Source organism: Mustela nigripes, chromosome 1 (assembly GCF_022355385.1).
Source record: "Mustela nigripes isolate SB6536 chromosome 1, MUSNIG.SB6536, whole genome shotgun sequence".
Lineage (NCBI taxonomy): Eukaryota > Metazoa > Chordata > Mammalia > Carnivora > Mustelidae > Mustela > Mustela nigripes.
The window spans coordinates 255753109-255778345 of record NC_081557.1 but is presented as its reverse complement, the minus strand read 5'-3'; positions in this window follow the sequence as shown (position 1 = coordinate 255778345).

Genomic DNA, 25237 nt, shown 5'->3' with positions numbered 1-25237 from the left:
ACTGAATTTTCCCTCATACTAATCAAAAGCACATCAATTTCCTAGTTGACATTAACTCTAAGTTAAAATTATATATATAATATATAATATATATAATATATTATATATATAATATTATATATAATATATTATATTATTTAATATAACTAAGGGACACAAAAATCCTATAAAATTCAAAAAAGCAACTGAATGCACTTTTCTTTTTCATGTGCCAATGGTGTTCAGGACTAAAGTTAATCAGAATAAACTTTGATGCACATTGTATATGCCAAATTACTCGCAAGAATGCATTTGCATGTAATATTCAAATGCAAAAGTGTTTAGAAGTTAAATACACTTTATTTGATGAATACACTCAAATATTGACAAATCAAATATTGAGAATACACTTAAATACAAATGTGATGAATACCCAAGCTCAAATACAAAAACTCATAAAAAGGATAACTTTTATATGAAGATTTATTTAACCCCAAAAAGTGGTTGTATGGAAGTGCTGAATCACTATACTATACACCTGAAACTAATATTACACTGTATGTTAACTAACTAGAATTTTTTTTTTAATGTAATTTTTTATTTTTTATAAACATGTATTTTTATCCCCAGTGGTACAGGTCTGTGAATCACCAGGTTTACACACTTCACAGCACTCACCAAAGCACATACCCTCCCCAATGTCCATAATACCACCCCCTTCTCCCAAACCCCCTCCCCCCAGCAACCCTCAGTTTGTTTTGTGAGATTAAGAGTCACTTATGGTTTGTCTCCCTCCCAATCCCATCTAGAATTTAAATAAAAACATTTTTAAAAAGGAAAAAGAAAGTGGTTGTATTGAGAGGTTAAGTTGATAGTTCTTTGGTTTAGGTAAAAAATACAAACTGGGGGCGCCTGGGTGGCTCAGTGGGTTAAAGCCTCTGCCTTCGGCTCAGGTCATGATCTCAGGGTCCTGGGATCGAGCCCCGCATCGGGCTCTCTGCTGGGTGGAGAGCCTGCTTTCCCCTCTCTTTTTGCCTGCCTCTCTGCCTACTTCTGATCTGTCTGTCAAGTAAATAAATAAAATCTTAAAAAAAAAAAATACAAACTGTTACTTTAGAGGATGGCTCTCTAATTAATGCTGCAACAACAAAAGCTAACCTCATATCAATTGATAGTTGAGTAAAAACACCTCTGTTTGAAAGTGATGATGCACTATGTGGTTTAGGATCGGGGAAATGAAAAATGAGAAGAGAGAAGGTAACATAAAGCAATCTAGAAATTTGCTCTCTGCTACTCTGAACCAAGAAATATTTATTAGAATATAAAAATGATTGCATCATTGACAAATTATGTGAGAAATTGTTGCCGAGTATTTGTGACAATGGAATGATAGTGAGCTCAGTAATTATTTCCTAGAAATGACATGCAAACTCATTGCAATCCCTATCAAAAGTCCAATGGTGTTTTTGCAGAAATAGAAAAAGCCATACTAAAATTCATATACAATTTCAAAAGTGTCTCAGTAGCCAAAATAATAATAATAATAATTATAATAAAACTAAGTTGAAAGTTTCATGTTTTCTGATTTCAAAACTTGCTACAGAACTACAGTAATCAAAACAGTACATACTGGCATAAAGATAGACATGCAGACCAAAAGAATAAAACAGAAAGTTCAGAGATTAAACTCTCACAGATGTGATCAAATTTTTAACAAGGGTGCAAACACTATTCAATGGGAAAAGCCCTGCACCTGGGTGGCTCAGTGGGTTGGTAAATTTTATGATTATATAATTTTATGATTACATGTAACCACAATTAATTTTTTCAGGCCCCTGGGTGACTCAGTGGGTAAAGCCTCTGTCTTCAGCTCAGGTCATGATCTCAGGGTCCTGGGATTGAGCCCCGCATCAGGCTCTTTGATCAGTAGGGGAGTCTGCTTCTCCTACTCTCTCTGCTTGTTGCTCTGCCCACTTGTCATTTCTCTCTGTCAAAGAAATAAAATCTTAACAACAACAACAACAAAAAGATGAATCATTCCTTGTCAAATGCCTTAATCTTAAATAGTCTATTGGCTGATGAATACGGATCCATAACCAACTATAACAGAAGTGGAATGTTATGAGAAGAAACTGAAAGAACATCAACAAAAAGTTCAAGACTTATCTCAGAATTGTTTTTAATTTATCTAGTTACAAAATTAATGAGCATTCAAGTCTCTGAGTTTCTATTTAATGGAAGATAGCTATATTAATTTTAGCTTAAACTATAAGTAAGCATCTATGTTCACTTAGGCCAAAAAATTTTAATAGAATTTATAATTTAGAGCTATGCCCTCTTCTGATATAGGAATTGAAATACACATTAATTGATATACAATGGAAATACACTCATATGTAAAACCATATACTAAAAGTGTACAAAAATTTTAATGTATACACATATTTACATAGGTTGTATAAAATGTATGTGAAAATTAACAGGCTGATTTGTCATATCATTATTTATAAAGAGTTAAAGGTTAACAATCATTCAGCGAATCATCAATTTAGTTTGGAAATAGGTTATATGTCATACCCTAGCTTTAGTTTCTTTAATATTTGCTGAGTTTTATAAGCCATGTATCAAAAGCAATCATTTTGTATGATTATCAATAATTTATTTCCCCTGTTTTGTGGATTTAGGAATGGGAATGGGAAGTTGGAGAGTTTAAATAATTCTCCTGTAGTCATATAACTTGAATGAAAGGGACTAAGGATTCAAACACAGGTCTTTCTTGGGACTATTACTGAGAGCCCATGTACTAATTGTACTCATTTTTTTTCATTAATTAACTGGCAGGACTCTGGGTGCGGGTGAAAGGCACATCGAGAATCTACACTCAAAAGAATATCAGTGAAACATAAAGGAAACTTGGATAATGCAAGGATTAATGCTCTCAAATCAGTATTCGATATAACACATGATTTACCTGAAATGTTGTTGGTTAACATCTCATACTCTTCTGCCCTTGTTTGAGGAAGTATACCTTTAAATACATCATCTTTAAAATATAAAACTGCAATACCTTCAACAAACCATTATTTCTCTAGACACAAGTTGGAAGGAAAAGTGATCTGGAGTTCCAGTTCATGAAGGCATGTGCAAGTAATGTACAGAGCTTACTATGGAGTCAAGTGATAAGATTGTTAAGTGCTTTTATTTTTCTTTATATTTATTTATTCCTTTATTCTTTATAATTAACATTTCTTTTGTACTCTAATTTTATCTAAAAATTGTTCAAATTTGTTTTGAAAATTTTTAAAAGATGAAATAATAGGACAATGAAATCCTGTATCATGCCCTTTCATCAATGGATGCTTGCCTCACACTTTCCCTTCTCCAGACCTAGAATCAGCCTTAGTTACATTTAGTATTTAAGGACCCTAAATGGGTGATGGTAATTAGACATCAAATTTGGACACTAGGAGTGGTCATTGCCGCCGTGGAGTCATGATCTTTGTGTCCTTTCACACATGTCAGGTATGAGTTTACACTGATATTTCTGATTCATATTTAATATAACAATGTTAAGAGGTGCCTGGGTGATATAGCTGGTTAAGCAGGCTCTTGGTTTTGGCTCCGGTCATGATCTCAGGGTCCTTGCTGGGTTCTGCTCAGCAGGGAGTCTGCTTGAGATTCTCTCTTGCTCTCCCTGCCCCTCCCCCCGCTCACAGACTCTCTCTCAAATAAATAAATAAATCTTTAAAAATATATATTACAATGTTAAAAGTTATTCAACAATGTCTTTAATTTTCTACTTTTTTTGCATACCCTAAAAATTTTCTTGCAACATTCACACAATTATTTGTCCTTGCTACAATATTGCTAATATAGTTTCTGAATGACTTATTACTAACAATGTAACTGCTGAGTGAAGTTTAGAATTGCTTTGCAGAACATTGCCCTTAGAGTAATCCCACTAAAGATGTACAGTGAGAGTACTGTGATAAAAATCACTTGAAATAATGTTTTGTTTTTTTTTTCTATTTTGCTGTGTAAACCACATGGAGTAGAGTTAGTTTCATTTGTTTCAACCTGTCTTCAAATTTAGTCATTTTCCCCCTTGTGTGAAATGTGTATAATATTTCAAACTCTGGAACAAAATTTTAACAATTAATGATAATCAATGGCTAAAATAGCCTAAATCCATAGTATTTAAAAATCCAGGAGCCAGATAAAAATGAAGAGTCTTAGGTCTCATCTTCAAACCTGTTGAATAAGATTGTACATGTTGACAAGAACTCCCAAGTGATATATATGCTTTCTGAAGTCTGAGAAGTGGGAATCTAGACTAGTGATTCTCAGTGTGGGTAGCATATTATAAACATATGAGAATATTTTAAAATATGTCATTACTGTACACTAGATCAATTAATACAAAATCTGCAGTATTGAGACCCAGGAATCTGAATTACAATATGGAGCTGAGTTGAGAATCACTTATACAGATCATGTTTCTTAGAATGAGGATCCCTAGGATCTCTATCCTTCTTGTGAAACAGTTGAAATTTTCAGTTCAGCAAAACAGGGGTGCTTTCTGGACATTATGCACTGACTTCTTAATAATTTGTTATTATATTTCAATGAAGTAGATTAAAAAAATGCCCCCTTCCCCATGGAGAATAAAAGCTAAACTATCTTTAATACACAAGCCTGAGTGTTTTAATTTATAGTTGTAAGTTAATGTTCCAGTTTATATTCTTACTATGCTACTACTGAATATGACTTATTGAGTTTATATATTCCATAAACTGTAGCAGGCAATGCTACATAATTTTAACCATTAGGTATAAAAACTAAGAATTAGGGGCGCCTGGGTGGCTCAGTGGGTTAAAGCCTCTGCCTTCAGCTCAGGTCATGATCCCAGGGTCCTGGGATCAGGCCCTGCATCGGGCTCTTTGCTCAGCAGGGAGCCTGCTTCCTCCTCTCTCTCTGCCTCTCTCTCTGCCTGTCTCTCTGCCTACTTGTGATCTCATTCTGTTAAATAAATAAAATCTTAAAAAAAAAAAACTAAGAATTAATATTAGAATTGAGATTTAGAGGTTTTTCATTTTGTTTTTTTTAGCTTTCTTAATAATCTGCCCTAACTCATTTAACCAGTAGGATCATAGAGTTAGTTCTCAAACTCCGATCTGTATGGTTCTTAAGACACTGCTCCTTGCATGATACTTCTTTCTATTAAGTTGTTCTGCCAACTCCACTGTTACATAAGGGATTTCAAGCTGTTTTAATATTGTTCAAATATTTAAAATGTATTAAGTGGCAGGAGCTTGCAACATCTCAAATTATTATAACTAGAACTTAGATGACTATTATACTTTCCTTCCAATGGATTCTAACTTCTTTATTAGAATGTCACAAACTGAGTATGATGAAAGATGCAAAATGCATTCCTTATGGTAATAAGCAGAGATAATGTATTCAAAGGTAATAGTCATGTTACCATATCTTTATTTCTCCTAATACTAATTTTAATGTCCCTTCTTTTCAAAGAAAACCAATATCATAATCCATACCTTACCTTATGTAACTTAAAAGTAACTGCATTTAAATATCTCAGCATTTGTTCTACCTTATACAAAGGGTATAAAGACTTTAAACATAAAAGAGAGTTGTTTACTATATAATTAAATTCGTCAAGAATGAATCTAGAGTACTTTTGACTCATCTAATAAATGTGCAAGAAGGCTCTGGTGTTATGTTCCTCCAGGAGGCAGCATACACACTGTATTCTATAATAAACAAAGGTGGGAAAGGTTCCTCAAGACTATACAATGTAGTGATTATGATGATATGCTAGTTAGCTAGTATAACTTGATTATAATATGATACTATGATGTCCTTAATTACTATCAGTTCTTAGAAAAGCTCTAAGTCTCAAGTTCTTTATTTCTAGAAAAGAAGATAGTAGTTAAAGATTTTATTTTAATGATATAATGATATATCAGTAAGACATTAATATAATGGCTCCTAGAGAATTAACACTAAAGAATATTTGCTCATTAGTAAAAATTTTTTAAATAAGGATAAAATTTTTAAAATGGAAGTTTTGATCTGAAAAGGAAGTTCATGGATGAATTGGAAAGTGTCTTTGACTCTGTTGAATTTTACATAATATTTTGTGTATTTGAGTGTCTTTTGTATTTTCTGGGGAATTGCCATGACTGTTGTTAAGTTTCAAAAAATTATAAACAAATAAACAGAAAGGGAATATTTCAATAAAACTTCTGCTTTCAGGAAGATGAAATAAATGTATAATTCCCTCTCCTTTTAGCTACCTATAATTAAAACCCCTAGATATTGTAAGTAAAACAAACATAAGTAGGCTTCGAAAGGTGGGAAGAAGAAGGCAGGCAGGGCAGGAACCTTGGGAACTAAGGCAAACAAGGTGAGTGAGCTTCAAATATTCTGGACTTGAAATTGAAGAAAACAAGTTTGAAATGGTAACAACCCCAGACAAAAATCGCCAAATGTCCAGCATGGGCAGCCTAACAAAAGAGAAAACATTACAACTACTGCTAGTTTATGTGAGTAATCTCTCTCTCTCTCTCTCTCTCTCTCTCTCTCACACACACACACACACACACACACTTGTGGCCCCTTTCCCACTCACACCACTGAAGACTGAATGTGGAATATAGAGTGCCACACACACTATATTGAAACGAAGCATCCTGTCAACTTGTCTGGTAGAAATCACATGGAACCCTAAACTTCCGATCTTACCAGGAAGTAACAAAATGACCATCCCATTCACCAATGGAGTAGTGTCACTGGAAACCTAGTAAAGAGTGGAGAGTTTCACCACCACCTAGAGTTAATGCCCCTGTCCATGGTATGAGTGCAGGTCTGAAGAACAGTAACTAGGCATTCCTACTATTCACAGCCAGGATCCTATCATGGACACTTAGTGGACATTCTGAAATCTCATCCCTACACAGCAGTATGAGAAGTTTTTACCCACCTCAAGTGGTAGCAGAAGCTTAGTGAGGAACCTAGAAACCTAGTAGGGAACCTAGAACCCTACGTCCACCAAGATAAATCAAATGGAAATTTCAGAACTAAAAAAAGAAAATAATAACAAACTAAAAGAAAACAGAACTCAATGGATGAGATCAACAGCAGAATGAAGGCGAAAGAAGAAAGAGTCCATGAACTTGAATACAAAAAAGTAGAAATTTTCTAATCTGGACAGAGAGAAAGTATATTGAGAAAGAGCAAAAGAATGAAAGAATGTGAGGGAAGGAGGAAGGAAAGACTCTCAAGGACCTGAAGGATTACAATAAAAATCCAACTTTTCTTTCTCTCTCTCTCTCTCTCTCTCTCTCTCTTTTTTAAAACAGCATTTCAGAAGAAAGTAGAAGGAGGGCAAACTTAAAGAAGTGTTTAAAAAATAATGGCTGAAAACTTCTTAAACTCAGCAAAAAATATAAACATAGAGATTCAAGAAGCTGGCTAATCCCAATAGAATAAATTCAAATATATCCACAAGAAAAAACATTATAGCAAAAGCTGTTATAAATAAAAGAAAGGGGGGAAAATCCCAAAATCAGTGTGAGAAAAAGTATATCTTACCTATAAGGGGAAAAACAATTCAAATGGATTTTTCATCAGAAGCTATGAAGGCCAGAGATGTAGCATATTTTTTTAGGTACTGAAATAGTATAGTAAATCCAGAAATCCGTACATAAGAAAATTATTCTCCAGAAATGAAGGGGGGAAAAAAACATCCTCAAAAGATGGAAAAGCAAGAGATATTGTTCTTAGTCTGCTTCCCTAAAAGAATGGCCAAAAGAAGCTCTTCAAATGTAAAAGGAATGATAAAAGAGAATCTTGGGCTTCCTGCCTGGCTCAGTTGATAGAGCATATGACCCTTGATCTAGGGGTTGTGAACTTGAGTCCCATGGTGGGGGTAGAGATTACTTAAAAATGGCATTTTGGAATGCCAGGGAAGAAGAAAAGAACAATAGAATGAGAAAAAATATATAGGTAACTAAAATGCATTTTCATTTTCTACTTGAGTTTGTAAAATTATGTTGAATAGCTACAACAAGAATTATCACAATGTTTGATGTTATTCTAAATGCATGTTGAAGAGGGGTGCCTAGGTGGTGCAGTTGGTAAGGTCTCCAACTCTTGGTTTCAGTTGGGTTCATGATCTTGGGGTCATGATCTCAGAGTTGTGAGATAAGCCATGCATCAGGCTCCTCGCTCAGTTCAGAGTCTGCTTGAGATTACTCCTCCTCCTCTCTCTGCCCCTCCCACCTGTGCTCTCTCTCTCTCTAAAATAAATAAATCTCAAAATCAATCAATCAATCAATAAACAAATGAATATGGAAGAAATATTTAAGAATTAATATTACAAATGATAGGGTAAGGAGACATAAAAGAAGATAAGGTTTCAAAAGTTTATTTGAACTGGTAAAATGCCAATATCAGTGTTTGCATTGTTTGTATTTATAATGTGATATCTAGAGTGACCGCTATAAAATCCATATAAATCATCATATAAGGTGATACACTCCAAAACACTATAAATCAACTTAAATGGAATACTAGGAAATATTTACACAACCTGAAGAAATTGGCAAAGAAAAGAAAGAAACAAAAAACACAAGATCAAATAGGAAACAATAAATAAAATATGAGACTTAAGCCCCAAATTACCAATAATTGTATTAAATATAAACGGTCTAAATAAATCAATGAAGAGGAAGACATTGTCAGAAGGGATTTAAAAACATGACCCAATTATTATATTTACAGGAAATACATTTCAAATACAAGGGCCTAGCTACATTGAGTGTAAAGGGATGGAAAAACTTGTATCATGAAAATATTAGTCAAAGAAAGCAACAGTGGCTATATTAGTATCAATATATATAAATACTAGTGTGTACATATATATGTATGCATTCATACTTGTACATATATATGTCTATATACATGTATGGGTGTATAGGTATACATTTACACACACTTATATAGTATATAAAGTTCAGGTCAGAGAATATTACCAGAGACAGACAAGGATTCTATATAACAAAATTTGCCAATTCACCTAGAAAACATAGCAATTTTAGATATGTATGTAGCATGCAACAGAGCTACATAATACAGAAGTATAAACTCATAGATTTGAAAGGAGGAACAGAATAATCAACAACTACATTTGGAAATTTCAACATTCCTCTCTTAACAACTGATTGAACAGCTAGACAGAAAATCAACACAGATATAGAAGATCTAAACAACAGTACCAGCCCACAGTATGTAACTGACATTTATATAATATTTCTATCCAAAGCAGCAGAATATGCATTATTTTCAAGCACCTGACACACTACCTGTTACATCTTTGAAATGACAAAATTATAGAAGCCAAGGACAGATTAGTTGTTCACAATATGGGAGTGGGCAGTAGGTATGGCTCTAACCAGGCAACATGAGGTATTCAATGGTAATGTAAATTCCATGTACATCAACTGTATCGCAGCCAATATATAGAGTATGATGCTTTATTATGGTTTTATAAGAAGTTATCACTGTGGGTAACTGGGTAAAGTGTGGATTAAATCTCTCTGTATTATTTCTTACAACTGCATGTGAATCAAAAATTATTTTTGTTTCTTTTTTAATTTTTTTAAAAGATCTATTTAACTATTTTAGAGAGAGAGCACAGGCGGAGGGGTAGGGGGAGAGAGAAAGAGAAACTTAAGCAGAACAAGTGTGGAGCCCGACATAGGGATTGATCTCACAACCCTGAGATCATGACCTGAGCCCAAACCAGGAGTCAGGGGCTTAAATGACTGCACCACCCAGGCACCCCAACAACTATTTTTAAAATCCATTTTTAAGGTTCTTATATAGAACTCAATTCCATTCAATATTTTTAACATTTACTTTTTTTCTTTTTAACAGTACGGGAATTTTTTTTTTTAAGATTTTATTTATTTATTTGTCAGAGAAAGAAAGTACACACAAGCAGACAGAGTGGCAGGTAGAGGCAGCAAGAGAAGCAGGCTCCCTGTCTACCAAGGAGCCCGATGTGGGACTTGATTCCAGGACCCTGGGGTCATGACCTGAGCCAAAGGCAGTGGCTTAAACAACTGAGCCACCCAGGTGTCCCAACATTTACTTTTAATTTTTAAATCATTATGTGGTGATAATAATCTGTTTCACTTACTGTATTTAATTGAAATGATGAAAAGCATGAATAAACTCCAAAGGTAGATAGTAAAAATTTTTAAAAAGTGTGTTTGAGTCTAGAATGCCTTATAAAAATAGAAGTTTAAAGGAATTGACATAATTGCTTTAACTTCCCCAATGTGTTTGGTGGTAAAGAGTACCTAATTTTGAATTAAATTTTACATTGTATCATTTTCAATGAAGCATGCTTAAGTAAACAACTTGAGAGTTTAGTATTAAGCAGTTACTTTTATAATTACTCTTGAAATTCACATCAAGTTAGAAGCTTTACCAAGAGCAAACACCCAAGGATGAATCATCAACAAGTCTAGCAACTTAAATGAATTTGATAAAATCAGGTAAGCAGTTTGCAGAAAAATGTCTTAAATTTCAGTGTTGGGAATATATTTTTCCAAGAGTAATACTGAATAATCTGCAAGCTTGCTTTTTAGGAAAGTTTGATTTGCACCTAAAAGCTTTGAAGATTGCCTGGGTGGGTCAGTGGACTTTGTCTCAGATCATGATCTCAGGGTTACTGCAATTGAGCCCTGCTCCTGGCTCTGTGCTCAGAGTGGAGTCTGCTTGAGATTCCCCCTCTCTCTCTCTCTTCCTCTGTCACTCAGGGTCCTGCTCTCTCTCTCTAAAATGAATAAATAAACCTTAAAAAAAAAAAAAAAAAGCTTTGAAAATGCTACCTTGACCATTACATGCTAACTGTATTTCATATAATGTCCTAGAAATGTTTCTTTTTCTCTTCACTTGGGCAGCATGGTCTGCCTGAATCTTTCAACACTCTCAGCAACTTTCTTCAAAGTACTGAAGTTTGAATTTGGAATATAGATAAGTAACTGAGTGTAGAGATAATGAAGTGAAATGTTCTCTAGCAATCAAGTGTTGAGGTCTTCCACACTGTGGACACTTGTTAGCGGTCAGGTTAAGTGCCTCAAGCATGTGATTAAATTAGGAAGTGATCACCTTCGCTTTTATAGTGTCAATAATAGCATCTCATGCACCACTTCTCATGGGAGAACATATCTGCTCTGATTTCCTCCACTCTAGTCTCCCTATCTTCCTCAACCCATCCTTCACCTACATAGTCATTTTCTTTTTTTTTCTTTCTTTTTTTTTTTTTTTTAAGACTTATTTATTTGAGAGAGAGAGAGAGAGAAAGAGAGCACATGAGAAGAAGAGGCAGATGAGAGGGAACAAGAAATTCAAGCAGATTCCCCACTGGGCATGGAGCCTACGAGGGCTCAACTTCAGGACCCAGAGATCACAACATGAGCCTAAACCAAGAGTCAGAGGCTTAACCAACTGTACCACTCAGACTTCCATACATAGTCATTTTCTACTTAAATTAGCAAAATCATCCTACAGCCACTTTAAAATGACAGTTGCCACCAAAGAATAGAGTACCAAGTCATCAGTTTTCATTCACTGTAAAAGTTCATAGATATTCATATTTCAGAAATTAAACTTTATTACTCAGATGTCTGAGATAATAATTTATCCACAAAAAGCTTTCTTTAGTATGAACAGTCTATGAATTCTTTTTATTTTTTCCCCTGTCCATTTTAAGGAGTCAAACTGCAAACTTTATACATGAAAAATCAAACCAAGCTAAAAAGCAAACAAACAAAACAAAACAAAACAAAAAATAAGCAAACAAAACAAACAAAAAATAGTAATTTCTGTGCTGGAACTGCAATCTTTCAGCATATTTTCCCCTAAAGTGACATGAATTTAGTGCCAGAATCTAGATAATTGACAGATTTATGCAAATGCAGAGTGGCTTGGTGCCTTTTCTCTCATGGGAGGATGAGCAAAAATGTCTTAAGGCTCAGCCAGAAGCTTTCACACATTTTTTGAGCAGGAAGTTGAGCTCATTGTAGTCTTAAAGCAAGCCTGCTGGTGACTGAAGTCATGATGTTCTGGAAGTGAGACCACTGCAGGTTAAAAAAAAATAAAAGGTCTGTTGCTTTGAGGCCAGTAAGCCTTAGGTCATAAACACCTTGCTTAAACACAAAGAAATCAACTGCTCAACACATGGCAAGAAAAGATATGAACCTGAAGCTTCCAGAAGCTATTTAGATTCAGTCTGGGCTTTCTGAATCTCAGAAGAAAATTAAATGAATGTTATTGTCTCTTTCACTCTAGTTTACCAAAGTAAAATCAAAAATAAAAGGAAGGAAGAAAGAAAAGGAAAGAGAAAGAAAAAGAAAACCTGTCAGTAGTCTACCAAATGAGTGATATTTTGGCACACATGACTCAAAATCCATTAGAGGAATGTTAGCAATTTAGCATTTTGCATTGGTCGTTTGGATGACGCGCACTTACTCTGACTCTTTGTTACACAACATTTCACTATAAATACCTTCAATAAAATATCGTAAGTCTTGGTATTTAACCCCTACTAAAATAAATGCATTGTTTATTTGGTTATAGTATTTTCACAACTCATATTTGCTATTTTGTTTTACCTTTAACTATTCTACTCCAGGTTCTTTGAAGTCCTGTAATCTGAACACGATTGCTTTCTCTTAAAAACACCAAAGGGAACTTTGATTCTGCATCAAATGGGCTGCTTAAGTTCTAAATAAAAATCAAAATCATCAAAGTAATTCAATCCATTAAGCCACAGTATTTTACTGAGTAACTATTATGTGCTCAATAATGTGTCATGCATCTGAGTGGATCCAAAATATATAAGATATATTCTCAGATTTAGGAAACTGATAATAATATTTAAACTAATATTTAATATTATTAGTTATTAATAATTAGTTAATACTAATATTATTTACTAAACTCTACTAATAACAATAACAATATATAAAACTAGTTAAATAAGCAGTAAATAATACATTTAATGAGAGTAGAAGAGATTCAGAGCAGAAAAAAATTTGAAACTACAAAATTTCAGGGAAGAATAAGTCGATTTCAATATTTATTTAGGGAATCCTCCACCCCCCACTGTGCTAATTGTTAAAGTCATTAAAAGAAGAGTAACATGTTGCTACCATCATTGCTTAGCTTACATACTATTAGAAGAGACTGACAATGACAAAGCTCCAAAAAGGTATGCATATAAACAATCTTACCATTATAATACTATATGATTTAAATATGTATCATATTACAGTGGTTTAAGAAGGAAGAGGACAATTTTGGTTAAGGGTCTATAATCATTTTAAAATCTGGGTCAGGGGGTGCCTCCGTGGCTGAGAGGGTTAAGCCTCTGCCTTCTGTTCAGGTCACTGGTCCTGGGATCAAGCCCCACTTCAAACTCTCTGCTCAGCAGGGAGCCTGTTTTCAGCCCCCTCTCTCTGCCTGCTTCTCTGCCTACTTGTGAACTCTCTCTGTCAAATAAATAAATAAAATCTTTAAAAAATTTAAAATAAAATAAAATCTGGTTCAGATGTTGAAACATGTTAAATAGAAGGAACTGAAGTGGGGGCGGAGGGAACCATGGCAGTCAGAAAAATAGCATGAATGAAGATGTAGGGAAGGTTCCTGGCAATAGGAAGGAATGAGTCCAATTTAGCTAGAACATAGCTACACATTATTCAGCAGTGGGAGAAAAAAATCCCAGGCATTTACTCTGGTTGTGATAATGAACACTTAAATTCCTTGCTGATGAGAGCATATGCTGACTGATGGAAATTGTTTTGTGTCATTCAGTTTTGGTAATGTAATAAGCAACATTATTTCACAACTAGAATGTACTCAATAACAAAAATTAAACATAAAAACTAAAGTGTATTATTTAAAACTAGCACACAGAAGTGCTGAAACAATTTTAAATTACATATGATTCCAATTAAATGCATTCAAACAATTATAAATTCGGGAAATACTGCTTAATAAATTTTTGAAATTTGAAAAGAAAAAAAATGTGATTTTTTTACATCTCTTATCACTTATATACATTGGGTACAGATTTCATTGGGAGTTCACTCACAGCATGATTAAAATGTCAAATTTTAATGCAAACCAAACATATGGAAGAAAAGAAAGAAAACAAGAACCAATTTAACTGCAAAGTTCAGTTATTGGCCAGACCTCTGGTTCAACCTTTTCTTCCATGGTACAAACTTATTTATTATTATTATTATTATTATTAATTTTTTTTTTAATGCTGAAGGCTTGGGCTTTTTCTCTTTGTTTAATCCATGTGTAGATGATTGTAACATGCACAGAAACGAGAAACAAGAGAAAATACAAATTATACAAATCACAACCGATTACTAGAGCAAGCAAGCCAACTGGAGGACATTTAAACTCTTTCACTAAATAAACTGAGCAAAGTAGTTAATGTAATTTTGTTTTGTTGTTGTTTATTTCATTCACATCGATCTTGGACATCTTCTTTAACTAGCAAATGTCTTTTCAGATTGACGTACAGGTATGTGCTACTGGAAACAAATCTTGTAGATTGCACTCCCTCATACTTTTTTTTTTTTTTTTTTTGCAATTTGTCCTTTTTCTATTACCCCACACATTATTTTGTCAAATAAACAAAAGAAGAGGTGAAGGGAGATCAGAATATTGGGATATTTTTCCATAAACTGCAGATTTAGTTGAATGTCTAATCTACATTAATGACGTTGCTAATAATAGTATTCAACTGTGATCCTAACCATAATAACATTTGGAAATACACTTAAAATTCAGCAGCTATAGACTTATTGTAATTTTTACTATGTGGCAAAAGATTACAAATATGTTTCAAAAAGTTTTTTTGTCAAACTCAAGGCCAAGAATATGGGAGGAAATGTAATTTTGTTCTTTCTATACAAAAGTTTAATAAAATTTATCAGCTGCCACCAAGCACACCTTTCAAATAAAGTGTATCTAATAAGAGTCATACGATAGGTAAGAAAGTGTGATTTACCCCTAGACTGCCATTTACCTATTGCCACAAAACAGTTCTTTCACATAAAATAGTCTCTAACATGGGTCACACAGTAGGTCAGAAGCTGTGATCTACTCTCTTCTAGCTATGCATACAAACTAGCAGGAAAATCAACACAAGCACACGCAGCGCAGAAGAGTATGGTGAGGAAGTAACTAAAAATAAATTTTTCATTTTTCTTTCCTCTCTCCTTTACCAGCTCATCCAACAGACACTAAAATTTTAATCATATTGATTATTTCAAAAATAGTTCCATGTTTTTGATCCTCCTGTCTTATTATCTTGGCTTGCACTATAATCTAACTACACTTCTACACGTCTCTTGGAAAATTTTTCTCAAAGGTATAATTTGAAGCCAACGAATCCAAATATTTGCTTTTTATGCAAATGGAGGTTTCAGACTTAATGGCATAAAGAAAAATCAATAACCCAAGGAAAAAGTCCAAATTTCTTAATAACTGTTTTACTAGCCTTCCTGATTGGGTGCTGCCGATGTCCACAGTTTTCACCTCATCCATCCGTACAGGTATGTGCTACTGGAAACAAATCTTGTGGATTGCACTCCCTCATACTTTTTTTTTTTTTTTTTTTGCAATTTGTCCTTTTTTTATTACCCCACACATTATTTTATCAAACTCCTACTTTAATACTAATGTTTTTTCCCCCAAAAGCATTTGTATGACCTTCAATTATAGCACTCATTTCTATTTCTAAGGACCTGTCCCCCTTGACTTCTGGAACATAAACTATGAAAGTACAGGAAACTAGCCTTGTTCATCTTTGCACCCCAACAGGCAAAAACACGTTATATTGTGTAAGTGGATCTTCAATATTATTTGTAGAAGGAAAGAATAAAACCACCCAGAGTCACCTAGCCAGATCATACAAATCATATTTGTATCTTCTTAGTACTAGTGAATTTTATTGCAGAAAATGTTTGTAAGGTAATATCATTTTATTGGTTAGGCATGTGGGTTCCCCACTGAAGAATGAGATTTTTTTTGTGAAATAACTATTTTACCCAGTAAGTGAAACAGTGCTTAACCCTAAATAGCAAGAGTCATTGGTTATTGAATGGTTCCTCAAGTTCTCTGATTATTAAAGCAAAGCCAATTATAAAGGGAATTATTCCAACGTCTCTTTAACTGGGAATCATGAATTATACAACAAGGATTTCTTCTTTGTTTGTGTAAATGGAACTCCGAATTGGATATCTTTTATTTGCACAGTTTCTATTACAATACTTTAAGTCAATTAATTTGCTTTCATGATCTGCATTAGTCAGGCTCCCTACTCTCAGTAGCATGGAGTATTATGTTCATGATTATATTAGAAAACTACAGCCAATTCCGTCTTGAAATGGCAAGGTCTAGGGCACCTGGGTGGTTCAGTAGGTTAAGCCACTGGCTTCAGCTCAGTTCATGATCTCAGGGTCCTGGGATGGAGTCCCGCATCGGGCTCTCTGCTCAGCAGGGAGCCTGCTTCCTCCTCTCTCTGCCAGCCTTTCTGCCTCCTTTGATCTCTCTCTGTCAGATAAATAAGTAAAATCTTAAAAATAAATAAATAAATAAATAAATGGCAAGGTTTAAATTCCTTCCAAATACAATATAATCATATGCAGGAATGAGTCCATTAAAATGTAAAGTGGGCAACATCAAGACTAGAAGGTCATAATTCAGAAATCTGTATAGACGTGTATTAAATGCTTATTGCAATATCTTCAAAGGAATACATCTCTTGTTCATTTTTTTAAAGATTTTATGTATTATTTGACAGACAGAGATCACAAGTAGGCAGAGAGGCAGGCAGAGAGAGAGAGAGAGAGAGGAGGAAGCAGGTTCTCTGCTGAGCAGAGAGCCCGATGTGGGGCTCAATCCCAGGACCCTGGCAGAGGCAGAAGGCAGAGGCTTTAACACACTGAGCCACCCATGCGCCCCACATTTCATGTTCTTAAATGTCATCTTTACCTTTTTAAACACCTAAATTAAGGCCAATATTAAATATGTAAATATATATAATGCTTATTAACTAGTTAAACCTCAAAATAATAAAAAGGTGGATATTAAGTATAAAATGATGTTTGAATTTTTACATTGAAAAATCTTTTTTTTTTTTAAAGATTTTATTTATTTATTTGACAGAGATCACAAGTAGGCAGAGAGTCAGGCAGAGAGAGAGAGAGGGAAGCAGGCTCCCCACTGAGCAGAGAGCCGGACGCAGGGCTCAATCCCAGGACCTGGGAACATGACCTGAGCTGAAGGTAGAGACTTTAACCTACGGAGCCAGTCAGGTGCCCCATACACTGAAAAATCTTTAATTGCTTGGATTTTGTTGTTCCATAACTAAAATTTCCTGAGTTTGATAAAAGCACTCCAAAATGATGGTCTTAATATCAAACTTGCAATAAATTACATAAAATAAATTTAAGAAAAGCCAAAAATACTGTTTTAATTTGTGAAGATTTTGTCAAATAACACATAACCTTCTTTAGAGATTCATGTGAACTTTAAATTGACAAGAAAAATCCATCAGCTTGAAATTAGTAAACAGTGAAGCTAGCTCCATTTGAATATATTATTGGCATTATTATTACATATAAAGCTGTCCTTATTGAATTAAAGTTAGCACACTTCTAAAATATGCTTTGAAGTATTTCAGGTCAATGTGAAATTATTAAATTTTATGTCAATATTGAAGTTTTGACAGCATTGAATACTTGGGCCAGTGAGACCACAGCTTCCCCTGTGTGTTAACTTTTACAGGGTAAAAGTTTATTTCAAGGATGGCAGCAGCATTTCCATATATCTTCAGTCAAATTACCCCCAATGGATGCTTTAGCATGTGATCATAAAGGAAAAGAAAAAAAAAGACCTCAATAGTAGGACTGCTTGCTTACTGATAATCACTCAGTTTTAACATTTTTTAAATAAACTACAGTAGTGCTAAATCTAATGACTCTGCTTTAAAACTAAGATGAGAAGATAGTAGACAATTCCCAAGTTTTGATAAGATTTATTTTGATCATATACTCTGTTCTCCACATAACAGGTATTTAGGAAATGCTGAGTTTGATAATATGATGTAATCACATGAAATTCTCACCCTAAACTGTGGGGACGTTTCCATTACTAGTGTCATTATTTTCTATCCTCCTCTCTCTGAGGAATGCATAAATGAGTCTTGCTGTGGAAATTGAGTCAGGAGGTTGGTTTAGACATCCTAGGAAAATATGTGGCCTGAGAATTTGAAAAAGGAACAAGAGTAAGAAGCAGCATATTTAACTGAGTTTGAAAAGCAAAGAGGGAAACACAAGAAACAATTCTAGTGTAGAAAGAGATTAACAAGGAGTATTTCAAGTTGGAAAATGATATAGAATCAATTAAAAAGAAACTTCTGAAGACTAACAAAGCAAAAACCAGAGATACGTTTTATCGTACATATATTTTAAGCTGCTATAAGAAAAAATGGGTGTGAGAACATTGCAGTGATAGGATAAATAATCAAAACATAGTGAGGGATAAAATAAAGTGAGAAGGGTCAGAAATAGATGGAAAGAGTCAGGAATTTTCATATGTCGAAAGTGAAATAGCTCTATTATTCCATGGTATACTGAAAGAAGATTATCATTACAATTAACAGAAAGTGATGTCACATTCATTAGTGAAAACTGATAGAATTTAGTATAAATCTAAGCATCCAGCTCTAGTATTAGGACTTATCTTAAAAATCCTTTTCTTTAGAAGAATGTTCCAACAATAAAGTGGGTTATTGTGTGTTTCATACTTCAAGCAAAGAAAAATTGCACATTTGTGCAATAACATTCCATAATTAAAGGGAGTAAGTGTGTTTAGGGGCAGAATTAATCAACTCTTACTCATCTTTTACCACAGATGGGTTTTTTTCATGATTTTTAATTATTAGTTTATTTGTAAGTTTATTTTAGTTTATTATAGTATTTTATATATTTAATTGAGAGAGAGAGAGTGCACATATGCTTGTGCACAAGTGGGGAGGGGGCAGAGGGAGGGGAGAGCCAGACTCCTGGCCAAGCAGGGAGCCCAAAGTGAGGAGGACCGTGACCAGAGCCAAACACAACTGCTTAACTGACTGAGCCGCCCCAGTATTCCTGTTTGTGAGTTTAATTCTTAGAATCAATTTCTTTGATGACATTGAATTGTGATTTTCAGATGGCAAGAAAAACTCAGTAAAATCATTAAAGTGGGTAATTAGAAGAAATGGTAAAATGACAGATTCTATTTGATTAAAAATTATTTGTATTTCATTTTAATTTATATTCACAAGGTTGTCGTGAGTTTCTTTTGAGTTAGACCAATAATACACCCAGATTTTTATTGCAAAACTGCATTTATTTTTGTCATTCATAATACATTTCTGTCATAGGAAACTGAAAGATCTAATTTAATCATAATCTGTGGACTTCTTTTTCTTGAACACAGTTCTTTGCTAAATATTTAATATTCAGTTTCTTGTCTTGATTCTTTTCAAGAGGGCATTCATTCTTAGATAATCCTTTGGTCTAGATGAACAGCTACTGTCATGCTAGCTTTTATTCAGATAATATGTAGCTCAGTGCCTGTATTAAAAAAATAAATAACCAAATGAACTATTTAACCCAGAATAGCTCTGATTTCTCCAATTCTAAAATTTATATTTGTCTCCATAATCAATTACAAAGAAAAGGCTCAAATAAATGAGTGACCTTTGTCCTATTCAAAGAAGAGGTTTCATCAAACCTAAAACTTCAAAGATAGAAGAAAGAGAGTTAAAAAATAATGCAACCAAACTGTTTAGATGCCAAAAGATTTCTAGGTGAAGGCAACTTCTGAAATAATGTCTATGAAAAAAGTGAAATGTTCTTTCCTTACACACCCTGGTTACCCTCTCAGTTTCCTCCTCAAAACAATTTGGTGGTTGACTCTACTTACATAACATAAGGTAACAAACAGATGCTTTGGCCTGGTTTTTTTGCTATAGACATACATTTGCAAACATATACTCTATGGAACCACTGACTATACTGTTGCTTGAATATACTTTACATGACTCAACATCCTTAGTTTTTCTCCCAGTAATCTCGAAAACCTTTTTCTTCTTTTCTTCCTGAATCTGGCATGACAAGCATTGTAGTGTGAATTATAGGCCCTCCACATTCTACCTGTGTGATTTGGGGAAAATTAAAGGAATCAGTGTTTGGGTTTCCTCATTTGTTAACTGGAGATAGAAATAGTATATATCTGGTATAAATAAATGAGTTATTCCAAATGAATGTTTATGAAAATGCCTGGATTCACTGATTGATTTTGTTGGCCAGGCAAAGTATTCTACTTTATAGAGTTTTTTTTGTTTTTTTTTTTTTTTTAGATTTTATTTATTTATTTGACAGAGAGAGATCACGAGTAGGCAGAGAGGCAGGCAGAGAGAGAGAGAGGAGGAAGCAGGCTCCCCGCTGAGCAGAGAGCCCGATGCGGGACTTGATCCCAGGACCCCGAGATCATGACCTGAGCCGAAGGCAGTGGCTTAACCCACTGAGCCACCCAGGCGCCTTACTTTATAGAGCTTTTAAAGAACAAGACAACTATTATCCGAAAGAGGCCACACTAGACAATCGCACCTGGATTTGATGACTAGAAAGAATAGTCATTTGAACCTGATACAATCCCATTTCCATAGGTATACTAACAAATCAACCAGTTCCAAGAATATATTCTAGGTAATACCACAGTGAAAGAATGGAAGTGTGTCATTGGTGCCCACCCAGGTTGTCACAGAGGTACTCACTACCCTGCTATTGTCTGAACATCCTAAAGGCTAAGAGACAGGAAGTTTATTGAATTGCATGCAGAAAAATAAGTTGAGAATGCATTCAGGATCTATACCTAAAATAAAGTAAGAGGGAGCAAGATTAAGCAGAAGGAGATGTTGAAAGTTGAAGTATTTCAATAGATGCCTCAGATAACTTCATGGTGAGTTCTGGAACTAGAGTTGCCTCAATTTGGGGAATGGGGATCAGGCTTTGTACTTCCTTTATCAGGTAATCATTGATATGAGCTGCCCCCAGGAAGGTGTCATACCATTCATGGAGCCAGACTCTTCTCTCAACCCAGAAAGGGAAGTAACACAACTACGTGAAGGCAACTTCTGAAATAATGTCTACGAAAAAAGTGAAATGTTCTTTCCTTACACAACCCTGGTTACTCTCTCAGTTTCCTCCTCAGCATAGTAACACAACTATGTTTCCCACCAACTCAGGAAGCACATGACTCGGTCCTGTAGGGGAGATCTGATGAAGCATCTCCATCTCCATGAATCCCTTTAAGTTTTAGTTCTACGGTGATGTAAGGAAATTGCTACGCTAGAGAAATCAGAGACATTCGTTTACTAATATACCACATGAGAAGAGGCCCACTGAGAGCAACATACTTCCCATTCCTTACTGTATCATCTGGATGACAGATGGTTTGCCTATGGCCTACAGCAGGTTCTATTTTATTTAGAGGAGCTCAAAACCAGAAGAAGTGATTTATAATTAGGATGCTTACTACTAACTGAAGTTAATTTAAGTGCAGGAGAAAGTCATTTATACATTCAACAAGGTAATGAACAAGAAGATGGAAGAGAGAGAAGGATAGAAAGATGTTCTGTTTTGACTAGTTCTCTCTTACTTTCCACAGTACAAATTTTCCTATCACATTCCATGCTAAGATTGGAGATATTTAAACAGACTTAAGCTGATTTCTACTTTCTGAAAATCACACAGAACTCTAACAATGCTGTAATTGGTTTCTATAGGGGTTTTGTATGAATATCTGTAGAAAGAATTTAGCCCATTTTCTCATCTCTGTTATGGTTGAGTTTAAGGTTTATCAATAGATTCAGAGGGTGTGATTAAAAACATTGTGCATATTTAAGTTGAATTAAAGTTTTCCTTATATTTCATGCTTATGATATAAAACACTTCATGGAATCAATACAATGCATAACAGGTGCTATTCAAATATAAAATATGTAGCTTTAATAAAATTTTCTTAGACATAAAATGTCAACTAAAAACAGTGTAGAGAGGTTAGAGTGTTTATAAACGATCAGGAGCACATGTAAAAAAGTACACTGTCCTTTAATGTTTAAATCCACTTATTTTTATTTCAATATTTAGTTTTTAACGTGTCATTTTAAAAGATAAAGAAGAATTAATAATGAAAATTTATCAGGTAAAAACAGACACAATATACCATCCTTTCAGTTTTGTTTGAGATTAAAGTTGAACTTTTTGTTTTTGTTTAAGGCTTTTTTATCACATCCTCATATATAACATGAAAATATGGACTGTAAATTCAGAGTAAGATATTAAAGCCATACTTTAGTCATAAAAACCAATTTTAATTTTTAAAACTGAGATGGAAATTCTAAGGTGACAGGTCAAAATGAAAGTGATATCCACTGGCTTTACATGAAATACATAGGTTAGAGGACTCTAAATGTGTTGTAGTACATCCTAAAATAAACAGGGGCAATAAAATCTGGAGGATGGCCCCTGCAGCAGCACAGGTAACTAATGTTACTGCACTTAAACTTAGCACCAGGTACACGATGTTACGTCTCACACAGATTCATTTCCAAACGACTAAACATACCAGAGAAACTGATGAAAGCATGTGCACTTTTCATTTTGCCCTTTATTTATGTTGGAATTAAGACATACCCCTTCAGAAACTTACAATTTTCCAGATAAGTGAACTTTATATAATAAATAATCATCATTTTAAAAATACATAAATTATATACTTACGAAGTGTTAATGACAAAATATCCTTAGTATTTACTCATTAGTGCCCTCAGGAATATACGTAGGCCTATATATCATGAAGAGCTTTTAAGAACTTGCCATTAAAATTTCCTAAAGATATTTTCCCCCTTAATATTTTCACTAATGGTTTATTGCTTCCTATATAGCACAACATGCTGGGCATATCCACAATTTTTATCTCATTTACTCCTTACAACTACAGGTTATGGATTATTATCTGTTATTTCATAGATCAGAAAACTAGGATTGAAGGAGATAAAATGATGAACTCAAAATCATATAGAATATTTAAACAAAGAAGTCTTGACTCTGCCATGTTCTTTCCCGCACACAAGGAAACTTAATGTGTTGGTAAAAGCTGGGGTCCTGGGTAGCTCAGTTGGTTAAGTGACCAGCTCTTGATTTTGCCTCAAGTCGTCATCTCAGGGCTGTGGGATGGAGCCCAGCATCAGACCGTGCTCAGCAAAGACTGTTTGAGATTCTCTCCCTCTTCTTTGCCTTCTTCTTTTGCCCTTCCCACTCATGCTCTTTCTCTCTCTCTCTCTCTCTCTCTCTCTCTCTCAAATACATAAATCTTAAAGAAAATGTATTGGTAAAATCTGGAAGCCATACACATAGGATCATTCATCTAGAAGTCATTATTTTTATCTTCCAAAGTCTCAGAAATAAATAAATTAAGCATGCTGTCTCATTAAGGAGGTAACTGAGGAGAGTCCAAGGTTAAAACTCCATAAGGGGCGCCTCGGTGGCTCAGTGGGTTAAAGCCTCTGCCTTCGGCTCAGGTCATGATCTCAGGGTCCTGGGATTGAGCCCCGCATCGGGCTCTCTGCTCAGCGGGGAGCCTGCTTCCCCCCTTCTTTCTCTCTGCCTACTGTGATCTCTGTCTGTCAAATAAATAACTAAAACCTTTTAAAAAAAATTTACAAGGTACTTCTATTCAGGAACTATTTTCTCTCCTCAATCCATTTATTCTAATAATAAGAATGAAGGCTAGTAAGTGTCTGCTAAATGCTGGGCAATGTGTCCAATGTTTTATGTTCACTACCTTAAATTCTTATAATTCTGCAAGAAAGCAGTTTCTACATTTGAAAAAGCCAGGCTCAGAGAGTTTGACTGACTTGTCTATTGTAACACAGTTCACTGAGGAGTTGACACTTGAATCTAAAAATTAAGTTGTCTTTAATATCACATAGCTATGGATTTAAAAGAGAAACGATGTGATGGCGTGAGCAAGGATGATAAAAAGGGGAAATTTGGGGAGAAGTGAATAGAAAAGAAGTGTGTCTGGAAAGACGGGTGAGAGGAACGATGGGAAGTTTTATGAGCTCCTGTAAGAACATGAGAGGTTTACAAAACTTGCTGTGTGACCTTATAGCTGTGTTATCATTTGGAAGCTAAAAGAGCAGGATATAAATCCTTACACAGATGCAGTGAGAACTAATTAGATAATGTTTGTAATGTACACTGAGCTCCTTAGAGAAAGGTCTTGGAATACAACATATTAAAACAAGTGCACTGAGGCTTTTTGAGTCCCTAACATGATTGATGGGAATATAGAATATCTCACATTTGCAAAGGAAAGAGAGTAGAGACACCAGAAAAATAGAAAGCATTTTATTTTATGAACAGCCTAAATTGGTGGTTAGAACCAGAAATCTTACAGATAATATTCAGAAAGGAAAAATGGAAAATAAAGATCTTGTGAACTAACTCGGTTAACAAGATTAAGAGCAGAGAATGTAAAATTCAGTATTACAAGAAATGAAAGAGAAAAGAAATTGAAAGCCAAGATGTGCTAGTGGATGGGAAGCTGAGCCTCCCAAATCAGTGAGCTTAGAGTTCGGTTCACAGTTGTGCCCAGGAGAAGGATTTTTTTTCTGGCTTTATTTTGGCTTTTGAAGTGAAAGGATTCTTAAACCAAGAGATGTAGGGAAAGCAGGAGTGGGTAAGGGAGTTGTGTGCCATTTTTATTCAAAACTGGGGCAATAGTCATCATTCAGGAAGAGAAACGTGTCCTCAAATTACACACTGTCTTATATAGAAGACACTTGCTTCAACATTGGTGAGGGTATTTTTACGCTTAAATTGCCCAAAACGATCATCGAGGATTTATACACATTCATGTATTTAAGATATCAAATGCGCATGATATACAGATGGTAGCTTGGTACTGATATAGATCTGCTCCGTAATACTACTTTATTCCTCATATAATTATTATTGGTTGTATACAGATAAGGGTTATCAGATTTAACAAATAAGAATGCAGTTAAATTTGAATTTCTGAT